This window comes from Lepidochelys olivacea (assembly GCF_965140295.1).
Source record: "Lepidochelys olivacea isolate rLepOli2 genome assembly, chromosome: 8".
NCBI lineage: Eukaryota > Metazoa > Chordata > Testudines > Cheloniidae > Lepidochelys > Lepidochelys olivacea.
The window spans coordinates 5487757-5504450 of record NC_140418.1 but is presented as its reverse complement, the minus strand read 5'-3'; the positions used below and the strand labels follow the sequence as shown (position 1 = coordinate 5504450).

Sequence of the window (16694 nt, the reverse complement as noted above, 5' to 3'; positions counted from 1 at the left end):
GCTACACTGAAGAGGTTTAATTTTCTCCCTTTTGTAGTGCTCTGCATTGGAGTGGACAGTCTTCCTAGCTAGCAGCCTCACAGATGTGGGATAGGGACTCTAAGGGTGGGAATCAAATGCCTCTGCTGATGGGGAGATGAGTAATAGTTTCTGTGACTTCCACGTCTGGCCTTTGGAGAGTTGTGTGATTATTTTAAAATCAATATATCTGTACGACAACCCATAATTTCTGGCAATGATCTGACAGCGTTCCACGGGAATACTGCCTCCTTGTACAGCGCTGATTATAGAATCCAAAGCAGAAACATCAAAGCTCCTTTTTCTTTCCCATCACTCACTCAATGAAAGGAGGCTGAAACCTAACAGAGGATTATTATAACCACTGATTTATTTATTTATTTATTACACTTTGAACCACACTACATTTTGGTGTAGTGGCTTGTGTCTGTCCTTGTGCGTAGATATTACTGCTCTGAATGGGGATCTGCAGAAATGGTTAGTATGTAAGTTATTTCTATCAGCTGAGCTGGTGGAGTGCCTAATTCAGTGTTACAAGGCTAGGATTTAAATACAGGGGAAAGCCAGCATGGCCACAGTATGTGCTATTGGTTTTTGGTTTTGATTTTTTTTCCCTTTTAAAGCAGAAAGTGGCAGGTTTCTAGGCAGAGGAATAGCATGAGAGGAGGGGGAAAGAGAGAAGGGACAAGGAACCCAGGAAGAGGAGAAGTTAAAGAAGGGCACCTGGGAGCTGTAGAAGAGGGAGATGGGCTAGGGGAAGAGAGAGGAGGGAATACTGAAGAGGGACTCTAAAGGAAATATCATAGAACATCAGGGTTGGAAGGGACCTCAGGAGGTTATCTAGTCCAATCCCCTGCTCAAAGCAGGACCAATCCCCAAATGGCTCCCTCAAGGATTGAGCTCACCACCCTGGGTTTAGCAGGCCAATGCTCAAACCACTGAGCTATCCCGAGGGTGGAACAAATGTGGGGGCAGCAGAGATGGGAGAAGCAGCTACGTGAAGAATGAAGGGGACAGAAGCAGCTGCGCAAGAGGCAGCTACGTAGAGGCCAAAGCGGAGCGAGGCTGAGAAGAGACGCAGAACAGCTTCTTACCCAATGTGAAATCTCAGCGCTAAACCCTGCCTTCTCTCTTTGAAATGCTGCCTGCTCCACTGAACTGACATTCCAGCCCCTCCCAGCCCCATGCAGCCCTGTGTTGCCTTTGTGCTGGAACTGCCAGTCATCAACCTTAATGTGTCAATCTGATTATTGCTACTTATCATTTTGTTGCTGCCCTTCCCTGGTAAAACTACTCCAGCACTTGTATTCTTTAGCCACTTTATCTTCCAAGCTAGGATTCCAGGGACGGTGCAGTGCATGTTACTGCAGAGAATCTTAGTGCATAGGAAAAATAGGCTACTTAACTAATGTAATGAATGAAAGAGATCTTGGAGTCATTGTGGATAGTTCTCTGAAAACATCCACTCAATCTGCAGCGGCATTCAAAAAAGCAAACAGAATGTTGGGACTCATTAGGCAGGGGATAGATGATAAGACAAAAAATATCATATTGCCTCTATATAAATCCATGGTACGCCCACATCTTGAATACTGCATGCAGATGTGGTTGCCCCATCTCAAAGAAAGATATTGGACTTGGAAAATGTTCAGAAAGAGGCAACAAAAACGATTAGGGATACGGAACAGCTTCCGTATGGGGAGAGGTTAATAAGACTGGGACTTTTCAGCTTTGAAAAGAGACAACTAAGGGGGGATATGATAGAGGTCTACAAAATCATGACTGGGGTAGAGAAAGTAAATAAGTGTTATTTACTCTTTCTCATAACACAAGAACTAGGGGTCACCAAATGAAATTAATAGGCAACCGGTTTGAAACAAACAAAAGGAAGTATTTTTTCACACAATGCACAGTCAACCTGTGGAACTCCTTGCCAGAGGATGTTGTGAAGACTAAGACTATAACAGGGTTCAAAAAAGAACTAAATAAGCTCATGGAGGATAGGTCTACCAATGGCTATTAGCCAAGATGGGCAGGGATGGTGTCCCTATCATCTGTTTGCCAGAAGCTGGGAATGGGCGACAGGGGATGGATCACTTGATGATTATCTATTCTGTTTATTCCCTCTGAAGCACCTGGCATTGGCCACTGTCGGAAGACCAGATACTGGGCTAGATGGACCTTTGGTCTGACCAAGTATGGCCATTCTTATGTTCCTATCCTGCAAGATAAAAGCAGCATCATATTATCTAAACTTACATCTGCTCTCCCCTTTGGGGATATTTCTGCTGAAGGGCCCGGGTAAGTCAGGAAGAGAAGGAACCTTATTCGAGAGAAGTTAGAAATAGGAGAGCGAGGAGATGGGAAGGATGATTCATCACTCTCAATTCTCGGAATAGAGTTACTAAATTTGCAGATTCCATGTAATTATTCCTCCCCACACACGCACGCTTGGCTGAAACAGCTGTTCACTCTGCCACACTTGGCATCTGATTTTACCATGAAAAACTGACTGTCCTTGGAAGGATGCTTACATTTTCTTGAGCTGGTTCAGAAAAGAGGTTTGCAGAAAAGAAAGTGTCACTATTAACAGGAGATCTAATCCTGAAAGCTGGTGGCTTCTACCACTCGTAGCATGGGCAAGGGCAAGAACAGATACATTTGCCACCTTAATCACAAAATTTTAATTTCCTGGTGTCCACTCTGCAAATATTCTAGCAATCTAGTTTATTGACAGGAATATTCATGGAAACGGGACATTTTAAGCATATGTTGGTGTATATTTTGAAGAATGTACATTTGTAAGCATAAATATTCCCATTGGAAACTGACTCAGTTACTCTAATTGAGTGAGGGAAACAGAAACACCTCGATGACCTAGGTATGACCTAGATGACCACTCAAAGCAACTTGTATTTGGAGTATCGAATATTTGCCACCAACCTGTGTCTGAATGAGCTAATGACCAAGAATTACGTGCAGAAAGTTACAGCCAGTTCCATTAATGAACAGAAATATGTGAAAGCAATCAGTAAGGTATTCTTTGAAAATTCTTTGCCCAACACTGGTAATGAAATCAGTGACAATTGTTTGACTGTTCCCTCATACTGACTTTATTGATGAATCCTGCCTTGTTTCCGAGTGTCTGATCTATTGTGATGTCTCATGCACAGGAAAAGGTGGAGGGTTAGCAATGGTAGACTCATGTGTCCCTAAGACTTCTGGGGTCATCCCATGATTTTGCGCTGCTGCAATCTGAGCTGCTCTATGATTGTTCCCCAGGGAATTGCAGGAGAACTTGTCTGACATTTGGGGCAAAGTGTAGGAAATGTAGGAAAGCCCGGGAGGACGATCATCAATTGAGATCTCACCACAAAGGTTAACAGCCCAAATGGAAGTGGCACCTGAGCTCTAGCCCACATCCCCAGCTGTGCCAGCTGGTCTGGGTATAAAGTACCACTTAACTCAGGTGAGACGGTTTTGGGTGTGGATGGGAGGGGCTTAGGGGCAACACCCAAATGAGAATTTAGGATATTGTCTTCACTGCAACAGTCAACTCAAGAGACACAATCTGTCCATTTGTGGGTAAATGGAGCCCTGTCTCCATCAACCTGGCGCTTTTCACTAGTATGCAAAAACACTGGAAATGAGTCTCCTATCTTACACTGGTGTAAGCTGGGAATAATTCCATCGAAGGCTTAAAAAAAAGATATTGACAAATTGGAAGGGGTTCAGAAAAGAGCTAAAGAAATTATTTGAGGTCTGGAAGATGAGCCTCACGGAGATGAAAGAAACCCAGTCCAAGAGAAGTTGAGGTGAGTTGATTATAGAGTATAAGCACCTACATCAGATAAGATTTCTGATAGCAAAGAGTTCTATAATCAAGCAGACAAAGGCATCACCAGATCCAGTGGCTGGAAGCTGAAGCAAGCCAAATTCAGACTAGAACTAAGGCATGTTTTAACAGTGAGGCTAGTTCATCAGTGCATAACTTTGAGAGATACAATCTAGCTCAATCAGAAGTTATGTATTTGATGCAGGAATTCTATAGCCTGTGTTATGCAGGAGGTCAAACTAGATTATCAGAATGGCCTTAAAATCTACGAATGAAAGTCAGTTCAGTTTTGTCTGAGTTTAAAACCAGAATAGGAGATCCAGGCCCACTTTTGCATTGATTTCTTACGTTTTATGGGCAGAACTTTCAGCTTCACATCAAGGAAATCAGTTCTTCATCACCAAGCCACTTTCACTCATTGTCAAGGTCCTCTGTGTTGAGGTATACTCAATATATTCAGAGAGCAACAGCAAGTTGGGAGCTCTTTCTCCCTGGGAGCTAAGATCAGTGATTCATCCATGATTCTGTTTTAGAATGTACAATATAGGAATACTCACCTCTCTCCAAGCTTCCTTTCCTATGAATTATAGGTTACCTCATTAATAGCTTTACAAGATCTCTCAAATTCAAAATACAAGTTACCTCTGTGCGTCATGCACATTTATGATGAACCACGGTTATGTCATACTTAAAATGCAATTCCTCTGTTCTCTCTCATGCTCCCTATCTGGCAATGCTAAAATTGACTAATCTCTTTGTCAAGAAGCAGGTCCATTGCTTGGAAGCTTCTTTATTACCCCTGGGGCGTCACATATATATTTATCTCAGTAATAGTTCTGGTTTGGGTTACAAGATTGTGAAACGATGCTGAGTGGTACCAATATTGTCCAATATAAGTTATGAATGAGATCCCATGTAATGCAAACGGAGCTAACTCCTGAGAGCACTGTATTTGTTTATAATAAAGCACTAGAATGCGAAAGAACAAAGTGAAGTTGATTTGATTAAAATTAAGACTCCTTCCCTCCCCATCAGAGTGTACTGGTTATGTTAAAATGGAACAATGACACAACTGCCATGGAACTGTATCTGAGAAATGACTGTAGGCACTTTCTGTAGGCAAAATTATAAGGTTATGGTTACTTCTCCAGTTCAGTGGTGCAACTGGCTGCATAGGCAAAAATGCTTCATATCATGAATTGGAAACGAACACATTTAAATTTCCTCCATTTGGATAAGTAAAATAATGGTGAAAATACAGTAATGATAATAGAGTTCAGTTCTTGTATAGAACTTTTCATCTGTAGCTTTCCAAAGCATTGGAGAAAGGGCTTACAAACATGTGTAACTTTAAGCATGTGAACAGTCCCATTACAGTTGTTGTGGCCCTGATTCAGGAAGGTACGTAAGCATATTCCTGATTTTAATCACATGAATTGTCCCACTGTGGGATTACTCATATGCTTAAAATTAATCACATACTTAAGTGCTTTGCTGGATTGGAGCCCAAATGCTTTAAAGGGGAAGGCAAGTCCTGTTATTCCCACTTTTACAAATGTCGAAACTGAGATGCAAAGAGTGAGTTACCCCCACATCCAACGATAGGTTAGTGACAGAGCCAAGAATGAAGTCCTGATCAGTAGTTATAGTCTCCTGACCTGGGGAAATTATAAAGGCTCCAGTCTAGCAAAGCATTTAAGTACATGATTAAGATCCACTGACTTCAAAATGCTTTAAGTTAAATATGTGCTTAAGCGCTTTGCTGAATAGGATGGACTTAAGCACATGCTTATGTGAAGTATACACCTAAGTGCATTGCCGAACCAGGGCCAGAGACAAGAAAAAGTACTGGTAAAACTAATAGGGAAAAAAGGCCCTCTGCCTCACTAGTTCATCAAAGGCCATTTTAAACCACTACAATCTGGCCTGCACTTTGCAATGACAGCTGATGTAGAGAATAAAATGGTTTAATCTGCTTGTAGGCTTTATTTAGGTCACTGCACAAATACCAGTTGGGACTGATCCTGCAAAGTGCTGGACAATTCTTGTGAAGTCAATTGTCCTGGATGGGGTGCTCACCGGATCAGGCCCATTGTGCAGGACAGCATAAAGGGAGACTACTACTGAAGAATATGCAGGTGTACAGAGCTGGCTGGAAAACTTTCAAGGGAACAGTTTTCTATTGGAAAATGGAGTTTCATCAAAACGGAAATGTTTAATGGGAATGTGTCAATTCCCACACATTTCAATGGGAAAAAGTCAACATTATTCATTTGGATAATGTCGACATATGTTGTTAAGGTAAATTGGGGTAGTCAGTTTTCTTTGTCAAGCTTCACATTTTGTGGTCAAGGTCCAGACTCCAGAGAAAATAATAAGTTAAAAAAAAAAAAGATTTTGGGGTCTGTTCAAAAGCATCTGGCAGTCTGGATTTGGCCCATGGATCACCTGCTGACTCTCCCTGAGGTAAATCATTTTGTTTCAACTGTACCATTTTAATTAATTTCTTTCAGACTGATGTCATCAAAATTGTTTAATGTTTTCTATATAATCTTCTGACAGTGTTGAAACACAATATTTTGATGGTTCCAAAACAAGTTTTCTAAATTTATGTTCCGCTCAAAATTTTGGCTTTTTGTTCCATTTTGGAATGAAAATAAATTTCAAAATGTCAGAATTTGGTGCAGAAAGGGAATTACAGTTTTTAGTTGGCTCTACTCCTGTGATTTCTGTGCATATATTAATAAGGAATGATCTTTAAAACCAGCCTGTGTAACTCAGTAGCAAGGACTGCATTCTCTATTACATTCAATATTCATATAAAACTTCTATAGACGAGATTTCAATATCTATTAAGTTCTGTAGGTCCTCCTGCATAATTTCTATAGCAATGTATAAAATCTATCCCGATTAAGCTCTGTATGCATTTTTCCATAAGGGGGGGAAATAACATTTCAAATGACAAATCTATTGTAACCTTCATTTTAGTATTTTTTTCACTGTAGGGTTTTTGTTTTTTTCTTCAAAAAACCTTCATCCTATTTTTGAGTGATGGAGTTGAAAAAAGCACAGCACTTTAGCAATGTACGTTCGCATAGAAATATGCCAGCTAGGAATCTATTTATTACATCAGCTATAACACATGAAGATTAAAAATGGCTGAAGAAGAACAGCAGAGTTGGTGACCATATAGCAATACATATATAATTTTCTTAATTGGCTTAAGCTTGATGTTAAAAAAAAATCATAATTAATAGTTATTTAAGGATGTTCTTCAGTTGGATATTAACTTGCTTTGCTTTGCTGTTTATTGCTGGTTCACCTGTACTCAAATGGGAACAGTTGGTGCTTTGATTAATGGCCAGTTTCTCTAATTTCATGGCAGCATCTTTCCCTATCTTTGGCTGAAACACAATGGTATTTTTTTTTCCCCTACAGCAATACTTTTTGGTGACTCACAACTGATTTCCTGTGCCAAGAATAATCTGACACTATGGTTAACTTACTGTAATTTTCCTTCCTGTCACCCGTGGACACATGCTGAAAAGGGGATTAAATCAGGTCTTTAATTCTTTGTACACAGATACTGATAAGATGGGTGTGATGGTGGACAATCACCCCTGGTGAGTTCCTCCTGTCCATCGGATGCGATCCTGCATTCTTTCCTTGTTCTGTTCCCCCTGTTGGGGCCCTCGTCAGGTCTTCAATGGATCAGCCCTCCGGATAAATCACACACAGTCTCTATGCTCAGAAAAACCCATTTCAGGGTAAAAGGTCCACCAGGGCCTATCACTATGCCCTGGTTGGTGTTTGCAGTCCTGTCTCTGGGCTTGGTTCTCAGCACCTTCTGAGCTAGCTTTAAGTCCATCCCTGCCCTGGTATGGAGCAGCGTTCCCAGGTCTTTCTCCCTGGATACTCTGCCTATCAGTTCTTCTCACCCCAGGTCTCCCGCCAGGTCACTCCTTCAAGTTCAGTCCCCTTCCCAGAGTAACAAAGTTCAACAAACAGTTGGCCCTCTGCAGTGTCTTCAGCTCCATTCTAGAGCCCTTTAAATTCCAGCCCTGTGCCTGGGCTTCCAAATGAAACTTGTCTCCATCTCAGGGCTTTGGCTACTCTGCCAGTGGCGGCACCTGGGCCCACACACTACTCTCGGTCCCAGCCCAGGGACCCTACAAATAGCAGCCCCATGCTACTTCCTTTAACTCTGTTGCTGCTGCTATTTCCTGGGCCACTTCTCATGTAATCCCTTCCTCGTCACCCTTACTTCAAGGTTCTCTGTCTGTTCTTTAAGTGAGCAGGCTCTCTCCCAGACCTCTTTACCTGGGGAGTCTCACAGCCTTCCAGTCCTTCCTCACCCTTCTGGTGCCAGCCAACAACTGAGATGCTCTGCCCTGCAGGTCCTTTTAACTGAACCTGCTGTGCTTTGATTCGCTGCTTCCCTGCAGCCTTTCTAGGCAGGCCTGGAGGACCCACCTTCACTGCTCCTTTTCTAGGGTGTGATGTGGTAGGTACATGAGGCCTCCAGCAGAGGGCCTCAAAGGTCCTGGTATTCTCCATCTGTGACCGGAGTCCCAGGGGAACCAGCTGAGGTCACTCAATTAAGGTCAGAATGGGGCAAACAATCCCCAAAGCTAGTGGATATTCCAATACTTAGATTTACCAAGCCAGCACAGAATAGCTTCTATAATACCTCACTGGTTACCCAGAAGCCAACAACACAGTTCCCTTAAAGCAACCCAGCCTTAGGCCTCCACCCAGACACCCAAGTCAAATATGAAGAGGATTACTGAAAATCTTATTCAGCATATAAAAAATTCTACCAATCCCAAAGGATCGGACACATTACCTCCCAGGTTAATGAATATTCCAGATCTTACCCAAATACACACTTACAGCCCATTCTTATTAACTAAATTAAATGTTATGAAAAAAGAAAAGAGAGAGTATTGGCTAAAAGATCAGTATACATACAGACATGAGTCAAGTTCTTGAGATTAGATTTGTAGTAGAGATGGTAAGCTTTGTAGTTGCAAAGAGTTCTTTCAGAATTAGTTCATACGCTATAGTCCAATGTCATATTCAGGGTGATTCCAGATTAGGACTGGAGATCTCAGCCTTTTGACTTAAGCTTCCCATGCACGAAGCATCAAGCAGGTCTGAGATAAAAAGGATTGGGACCCAAGGCATTTTCATACAGTTTGGAGTCCTTAGGCGAACAATAGGCAATCACGGATACTTTGATGTAGACCTACTTCCTAAGCATCACGGGTAATTAGCTACCCAAATTAACAGAAGGCAATGTATCCATTAGGCAGTCTATCACAAACTTTAAAGAGACACATAGACAATGACATTATTTCACTCAAGATTCATCTAAATGTTAATATTCCCTTTTGATCTCTGAATCAATAGCTATAGTGACAGACAGGAACTGTCTGTTTACATGGCTAGCATTTAACAAGATATGAGTACACACATACAATTAGTATCACCTCTAATTTCTAACAATATCAATTTGCATTTCAAAGTTTTAGCCTATCTACCATGGAATAGCCCTAATTACCATTTACATACCTCTCGAACAACTCTCTAATGGTTGACTCTGGGTTAATTATCCTGTGGGATGCTTAACTCTTTCCAGCCGTGCATCACACTTGTATAAGATTTGTTGCAATTATTATATCAGTGGTAGCAACAATGATTTGCATGGTCATATTTTAATTAGACAATGTCACACCATCACAAAGGGTATTTAGCTGTCCAAAAAATAGCTGAGCCTGATCAACAGCATGGTCCCTGGGAGTCAGGAGACCTCAGTTCTATTCCTGGTTCTGCCACTGACCTGCTGAGTGATGAGGGCAAGTCACTTAACTGCTCCATACCTCAGTTTCCCCTCAAACCATCTATGTGTTTAGTGTGTAAGCTTTTCAGAGGAGGGACAATCTCTCTCTCTCTCGCTATGTTTATGCACAGTGTCCAGCACAATGTCAGTCTTGATACAGGACCTCTGGGTGTTACCATAATGTATATAAGACTAATAGCAAACCAATTCCAATATATACCTTGCAAACAAGTACTTTGCTTATAAAGAAGTGTAAAAATGATGCAATTTTTGATTAGATATTCAAAAAATGGTTCTTTTCCCACAGAAATATGAAACTTGTTCATGACATATTCCAAGGTTTTTGAGTAGCTTTCAAGTTGAGAGACAAAACTTTAGCTTTTTTTGGAGTGAGGACACAAGGAATGGACCATTTCTGCTTATTTAAATGAATGGTGCATATTTTGAATTTTGTAGTGTTCATAATTCACTGGAAACATTTTGCTCAGTCCTACTTGACAACAGCTGGTGTGAAAGTTCGCCAGTAGTCTTCAAAAGAGAAGTCCAACTGTTCCCATCTCCACTGTGTGATGTCAAATGCTCTCATTGGTCTAAGTTTTTACACCACACTTATCTCCATGGTATCCCAGTACTCGCCTGCTGTCAGGATGTGATGACATTTCTGAGCTTTCTTCCTGGGGAAAATTCTCCCAAAAGTAATTATTTTCTTGATGCAGGGAGTGAGATTATACTATATTAGGCAAAACAGACATTTACAGGGGTAAGGATGGAGGTGTCTCTCCAAAAAAACAAAAATATGCCTCTTTTTTTCATGCCATGATCAAAATTTGATGCATAGCTTTAAAGGCAAGAGCCTATTTAATGTTGACTTTGTGTATCCTGCAACTCCAAGTGGAGAAATTTGAAATTGTATGTCTTGGCAAATCCTTATTATTATCTTCACTTCTTGAGCTGAAATCACAGCATAGAAAATACAGCTTTTAAGCTGAAAGTGGGTCATCTGACATCACAAGGGTTAAGCAAAAGCTACCTATTTTTATCTCTTACCCACTCAATTAATGACAAAGGCTAAAGGAAACAAGCAGAACTTCTTGAAGCCAAGGCTGCATAAGCCTAACCGGTCATTCTACAAGCAGTAATGATCAACAAGTGAATCATTATAATGACCTTAGAATTAAAGAATTTCTGTTAACATAATTTAACAGTTTTGAGTGTTGTGGATTTCTAGCTCTTCATTTTAAATGTCTCTGCTCCCCAATGTATACTCTGCTCCCTAGGGCATTATTCATAAATGAAAAGTACTTTTTCCTCCCCTGGTTTTTAGTTTTCTAACTCCTTGTGTATTGATTTGTTTCCAGGCTGTGTATCAGTTTCATTTGTTGCACTACATGTGATACTATTGGAATGTTATTTTACATTTATTACTCAAGGAAAAACTGGATTTCTTATAAAACAACAAACAAACAAAAAAACTAATTCAGATCAGAGTGAATTTAATTAAACAAATTTAATTTTCCCTTTTTAAAGTGAGAAGTCATGGCAGCAGATCTTTACTCAGCAGATCTTCTCCCCATGTTTATTGAGTCACCTGTGCAAAACTACTGACAGAAATGTTTTGATCCCGTTAAGCCCGCTGAGACATGTAGCTCTGGGAGAGGAAGCTGATTTTTCCGGCTTGAGCATCATCAACAGAGCTACTCACTAAAGAGCCTCAGTTGTGCCACCTTGACTCACATTCATTAGTACCTTGCTGCACAAACAACACACTGATTTCAGTGGGAGCACTCATGTAATAAGGTAGAGCTGACAGGAGATGATAGTTCCATTTCACAGCAACTTTTGAGGTTTCAAAATGGGTTTTCTTTCCACATTGGAACAAAACCAAAACCTTTTGAATGTTTTCAAGAAAATGGAGTTGTCAGAATGTCCATTTTCTAAGCAAAAGCCCTGAGGCTTTTCCATTGGGAAGTGGTGTCAAAATGTCCAATGTCAGGGCAAGGGCGTTTGGCTGGGAGGTGGATGAAGCAGGTTCAAGCCCTCACTTTGTTTGAGTCGGGGCAGAGTTTTTCATACCGCATTACCGTGAATCAGGCAGAATGGGGACTTGACCCTTTGTCTTCTACCTCCCTAGCTAGTGTGCTAACCACCAGGCTCCATGGTGTATTAAAATGGCTGCTTCTCTCCCCCTCTCTGCCCAGACCACCAAAAAGTCCAATTAAGTCTTCACTGAAACGTCTCCACAAAACACTTTGACAAAACAACATTTTTCAGGGAAATTTCATTTATTGAAAGTTGTTCCAGCCAGCTCTATAATAAGCTGCTAGTCCCTGGGCCAGAGTCTCAGTGAGGGTAATTTTGTGTAGCTCCACGTGAGAATCTGGCCTACAGGGAGTAATGGTTGCACATTTGGGCCCTAAACCTCACATCCTGACCCCAGCAGCTGAGTGTAGGAGCTGGGGAACACAGTGGGGCCAAAAAAAGGGGAAAAGATCTTCCCTTCAGGTGGCAGAGTGGGAGCGGGGTAGCCTCTGTAGTCCATGGAGGAGACAAGAGGGTCTGGGTAGTAGTGGATTCTCCAGCCCCAGCCAGCCTGCTCAAGGAGATGCTGCACATGGAGACCCCAGAAGCACATGTGAGCGGTGCTGTACCGAACTCTAGTGCAGAATTCTGTAGCATGACCACTGCAGCCCTGCTTCTTGTTATGTTGGAGTCCTTTCACTGTTGGGGCAAGGCGAGCCTTCGGGTCTTTGCTACATCTGAGTGATACACGGGCAAGCAAGATCCCATCTCGGCTTTCATACTCAGTTTGTGTTGATAGCACCAGAGGGTTAGAAAAGTGAGCTAACTGAGGCTATTGTAAATGGGGAATAGTTTATATGGGCATCGCTTTCACATCCAGAAAATCCTGAACCACCCCCATCCTGGTGCTATTTTTATAATAAGAATTATAAAAACCAACCAACTAAAGGTTTGGGAAAGGGATACCCAAATGCTTCTGCTTTGGGGCATAAGCCAACCCCTAACTAATGGGAGTTAGGAGGAGACTTTGCCTGGGCACAGGTTATCCCATAACTGCTGCTGCACACTTCTGTACACCTTCCTCTGAAGCAACTGGTACTAGCCACTGTTGTGGACCAGATACTGCACTAAACAGGTCACCGGTCTCATCCAGTCTGGCAATTCCTACCGGTAAAGTTATTTTTCAGGGTATAACCCTTGTGAGTGAAGCTAGTGCTTTGTTTATGACTTAGGTGCAGGCCAGAGCTAGGGAGGGGGCAGACTTAACCATGCAAGTTTGTTAAAGCCCTCAGCAGTCCTGACCAGCTCCTCCGGGCTTGGGTGCCTATATGCATTTGGCAATGAGCATTGATCCTGACCGCCACCTCCTGACTTTGGACAGCCAGTATTGATGTTAAATAAAATAGCTACTGAGCAGGCCACTGGTTGGACCAACACAGCCTAGACAGCAAAGTGACGGAGGCGTTTTTGCAAATCTCCCTGATCAAGACTCCTTTGCAGGCCAGGCACAAGGAGGCGAATAGCAGCTTAGGGGGAGGTAGTCAAAGCACATGGCAGTTAGGTGCCTAACTCCCAAAGTCAATGGTAATATTTCCATTGACGCCAGTGGGAGCAGGATTGGATGACAACAGCTAGGGAAGAGGGTCAAGATCTGGTTTAAAATACTCTGAAATGCCCTAATCCTGCTTCTCTGCTCCATTGCCCTGAGCGATTGGTACATCTACACTGCAACTGATAGATTTGCACTAGTGGGGCTCAAGCTAGCATGCTAAAAATAACAATGTAGATGTTCCGGCTCAGACTGGAGTTTGCGCTCTCAAGCCTAGGGGGTCGGGTGGGTTTGAGAACCTGAGCTCCTGCCTATGCTGTTACCGCTGCACTGCTATCTTTAGTACACCAGCTCGAGTCCTGCTAGGGCAAGTCTGTCTACCCAGGCTGGGAGACTTGCTCCTGGTGGCAGTGTAGACAAACTAAAAACCCAAATGGGCTTCTCGCATTGCTTTCGGAGTTACATGTGTGCAGTCAGAGATCACCAGTGACCAATCAGAACTACCGAACACAAAGCGAATTTGATTACTGGTCAGCCCATGCTGACAATGCACTGTGCAGTCAAAAACAAAATCCACCAACACTATTAATGGAGTATATTTGAACAACACAGTCATTTGAGGAAATTGCAATCCACATGCAGAAAGGGAGGTTTTAAACCACTGAGTAAATTATTTGCTCAGTTCTAATACATAGGGACATTGCAAAAAATTGTATTATTCCTCCGATGCTAAGCGATGATGGTTTTGGACACTACTTAGAGATTTTTTTTTAAAGTGCATTAATTCTGGTTAAATAAGTAACTGGGGGATTTTTCAGGCCAATCTTACTGACAGGACAATCCATAACGAGTGTCCCCTGAAACCCTTACCATCTCAAGCCGTAAATCCATAATAATTCCATGTATATGTGAAGACAGTATATTGTTTAAACAGCTATAGTGATAGTTCTAATGTGCCAATGAAAACATCTTATGAAGAAAAATAACTGCATTCTTAACATACTGAATCAGTTTTACAGTCAATAATTTATGGGCAAGTTTTTAACCCCCTAAAAATTGCAGTTTATAGCAAATTAGAACTAACACATCTGAAAGAACATTGATCTTCTGATTATTGTCCCTGTTAACTACACCTCACAGCACCCTTAGGAGGTCAGTAATTTCTATCACTGCCATTTTATAGATGAGGAAATTGGGATACAGACTGGTTATGCCACTTTCTCATAGTCATGCTAAACCTTGGACCAGCTACACCGAAAAATAGCCCCAGTGTACTTCTGTGACCCTCATCTTCTCACACCTTATGTCCTTTGCATTGCGTCACCCTCATTCCTAGTCTGATTGTCAAATAATTCGGGCAGATACTGTCTTATTCTGTGTCTTCTGTGAAGTGCCCAGCATGCTTTTGGGTGCTAGAAAACAAGCTCTACTTTGAAACTGGGTTCCTCAGCCATTTTCTAGACACTAGCTCTGGTGCTAGTCATTCGCTCAATTAAATTGTTTCAATACACGATGATCCTGGACATATTGTCTTTCTGTCCCTTTGAGCAGTACGGGTTAGTCAGAGGGCAGTATATCAAAATACAGAAGAATAACCTTGCAAAATAGCTTATGATTGCCCAATCAGATATGATTCTTTGTAGGCAGTAATCAAGACCATCACAGCTGGCATTCCCAGAATCTGTCTTTTAAATTTGCAAGCCAGAAGGGCTTTGAATAATTCTCCATCCAGAATGCAGACAATCTCATGTGAAACACTGGATCACAACTGACGTCAGGCTCAATCCAGACCTGCAGAACTCAATGGAAAGACTCCCAAAGTTGATTTCAACCTAGCTGGATCAGCCCCATACAAAGCTCAGATTGTGAAACTAGGTACTCACAGAGAACTCTTCGCTATCCGCTCATAGTTACAGAAATCTCACCAAAGAGGTTGTCTGATGTTTTAAAATAAATGCATTCAGGGAAACCGCAGTCTGCTCACAGACATGCAGTGAGCAGAAAGAGTCTAAATTAGTCAGAAAATTATTCATTGTGAGTTATTTGTACAGCTCCAATACACAGTAACAAAAGGGTTTATTCTTCTTTCCATACATGCACATCTCTTCCATTAACAGTAACAAGGGGTATCCATGACCAGTGAACAAATGCTTCTGCTTAGATCTCTTTATAAGCCTCTTTCTTATATACATTTAACCTAATCTGTGTTATACCCAGTTCCACTCACTGTTGTTAAGAGCATACCTCATTGGCTTTCCCAAGATGAGATATATATATATGTATATATATATATAAATCTCTACTGTGCATAAATTAGTGGAATAAATTTTAATAGTAGTATATTTCCAGCTTGGTAAATATTGGGGGGTCGGGGGATAGAAAAGTCAATTCTTGCAGTTCTGAGGTTAAGCATAGGAGGACTCTAATTGGAGTTAACTGTGTAACTTACATCTTTTGTAGTAGCTCTTTCTCCTCTCACCACCTCTTGATTTGCTTTGACTTAAAAGAGAGAGTCTGAGAAAGTTTGTGTGAATATATCACTTTCAGCTTTCCATATTAACTCTCTGGATTGATCCCTTTGAGTTTGTGCCTACATGCTTGCATAGTTTCTCAGGAGAGAATTGGGTAGACCTGTGCTCAGCCTTCTTCCTGTCTCAGAGTATTTATAGGAAAATCTGTGATCTGCTACAAGTGATCTTGCAAATTCTGAGGCCCACCAATTTACCACTTACTGGTTTATCTCCGTTGCTCTCATTTATCTCAGCACCCGTTTCCATGCATCTGTGAGGAAAAGTAATTTGAAATATTGTAGATTAATAATTAAAGGTCTGCTTGAAATCCTTACATTACATATTCCTTCATTGTCTGTCTCTCTTTCTCACCATCTCAATGTTATTTCGCTTCTGGCAGCCCCATCCCAAAGGTAGAGTGGAATTGCTTCATAAGAGATATTGATGATAAATACTAGATTTGGGTTATGTAAACAATACCCGTCTTTGGTCTGTTATTTTCTCTGTACAGGTTTATAACTAAGCAAATAGAGAAGAAAGGCTTCACACTCAATCACCTCAGGCTATCCCTTCCTTACTGAAAGCTGTGTTCCAAAGGTTCCGTAGGGAGGGAATGGAAGCAAAACTACATGCATAAATAAATAGCAGACACAATAAGGACAAAGTCAGCTCTGCATTAGAAGAAGGCTCGTGAAGAGCAAGTAGCAGGCTGGGTAATAAAAGAAAGACACAGAACCTCCCAGATTCCAAATACATTCCAGTGGCACCTGCAATAATTTGACTATTGTAGTGGATCAAAATGAGCAAATGCAGGGGATTCAGATGAAAAAGTTCAGAAGCTCGTGTGTGTGTGTGTGTGTTTTGGACTTGTGCACATTTTGGCAGTTTGAGTTTTCATGTTTTATGCAAACCTTGCTTCTG

The 16694-nt window shown here is 41.5% G+C and overlaps 1 long non-coding RNA gene across 1 annotated transcript in view; it reads right to left on the bottom strand.

Moving 5' to 3' along the window:
- Positions 1-16330, bottom strand: part of LOC311525730 — a 36497-nt gene extending 20167 nt beyond the window's left edge. Inside the window, exons 1-2 of the long non-coding RNA XR_014712847.1 lie at positions 16146-16330; positions 15996-16044 (exon numbers count right to left, since the gene is read on the bottom strand). This is a non-coding gene — a long non-coding RNA (uncharacterized lncRNA). The remainder of the gene's footprint in view (positions 1-15995; positions 16045-16145) is intronic.
- Positions 16331-16694: the final 364 nt, after the last annotated feature.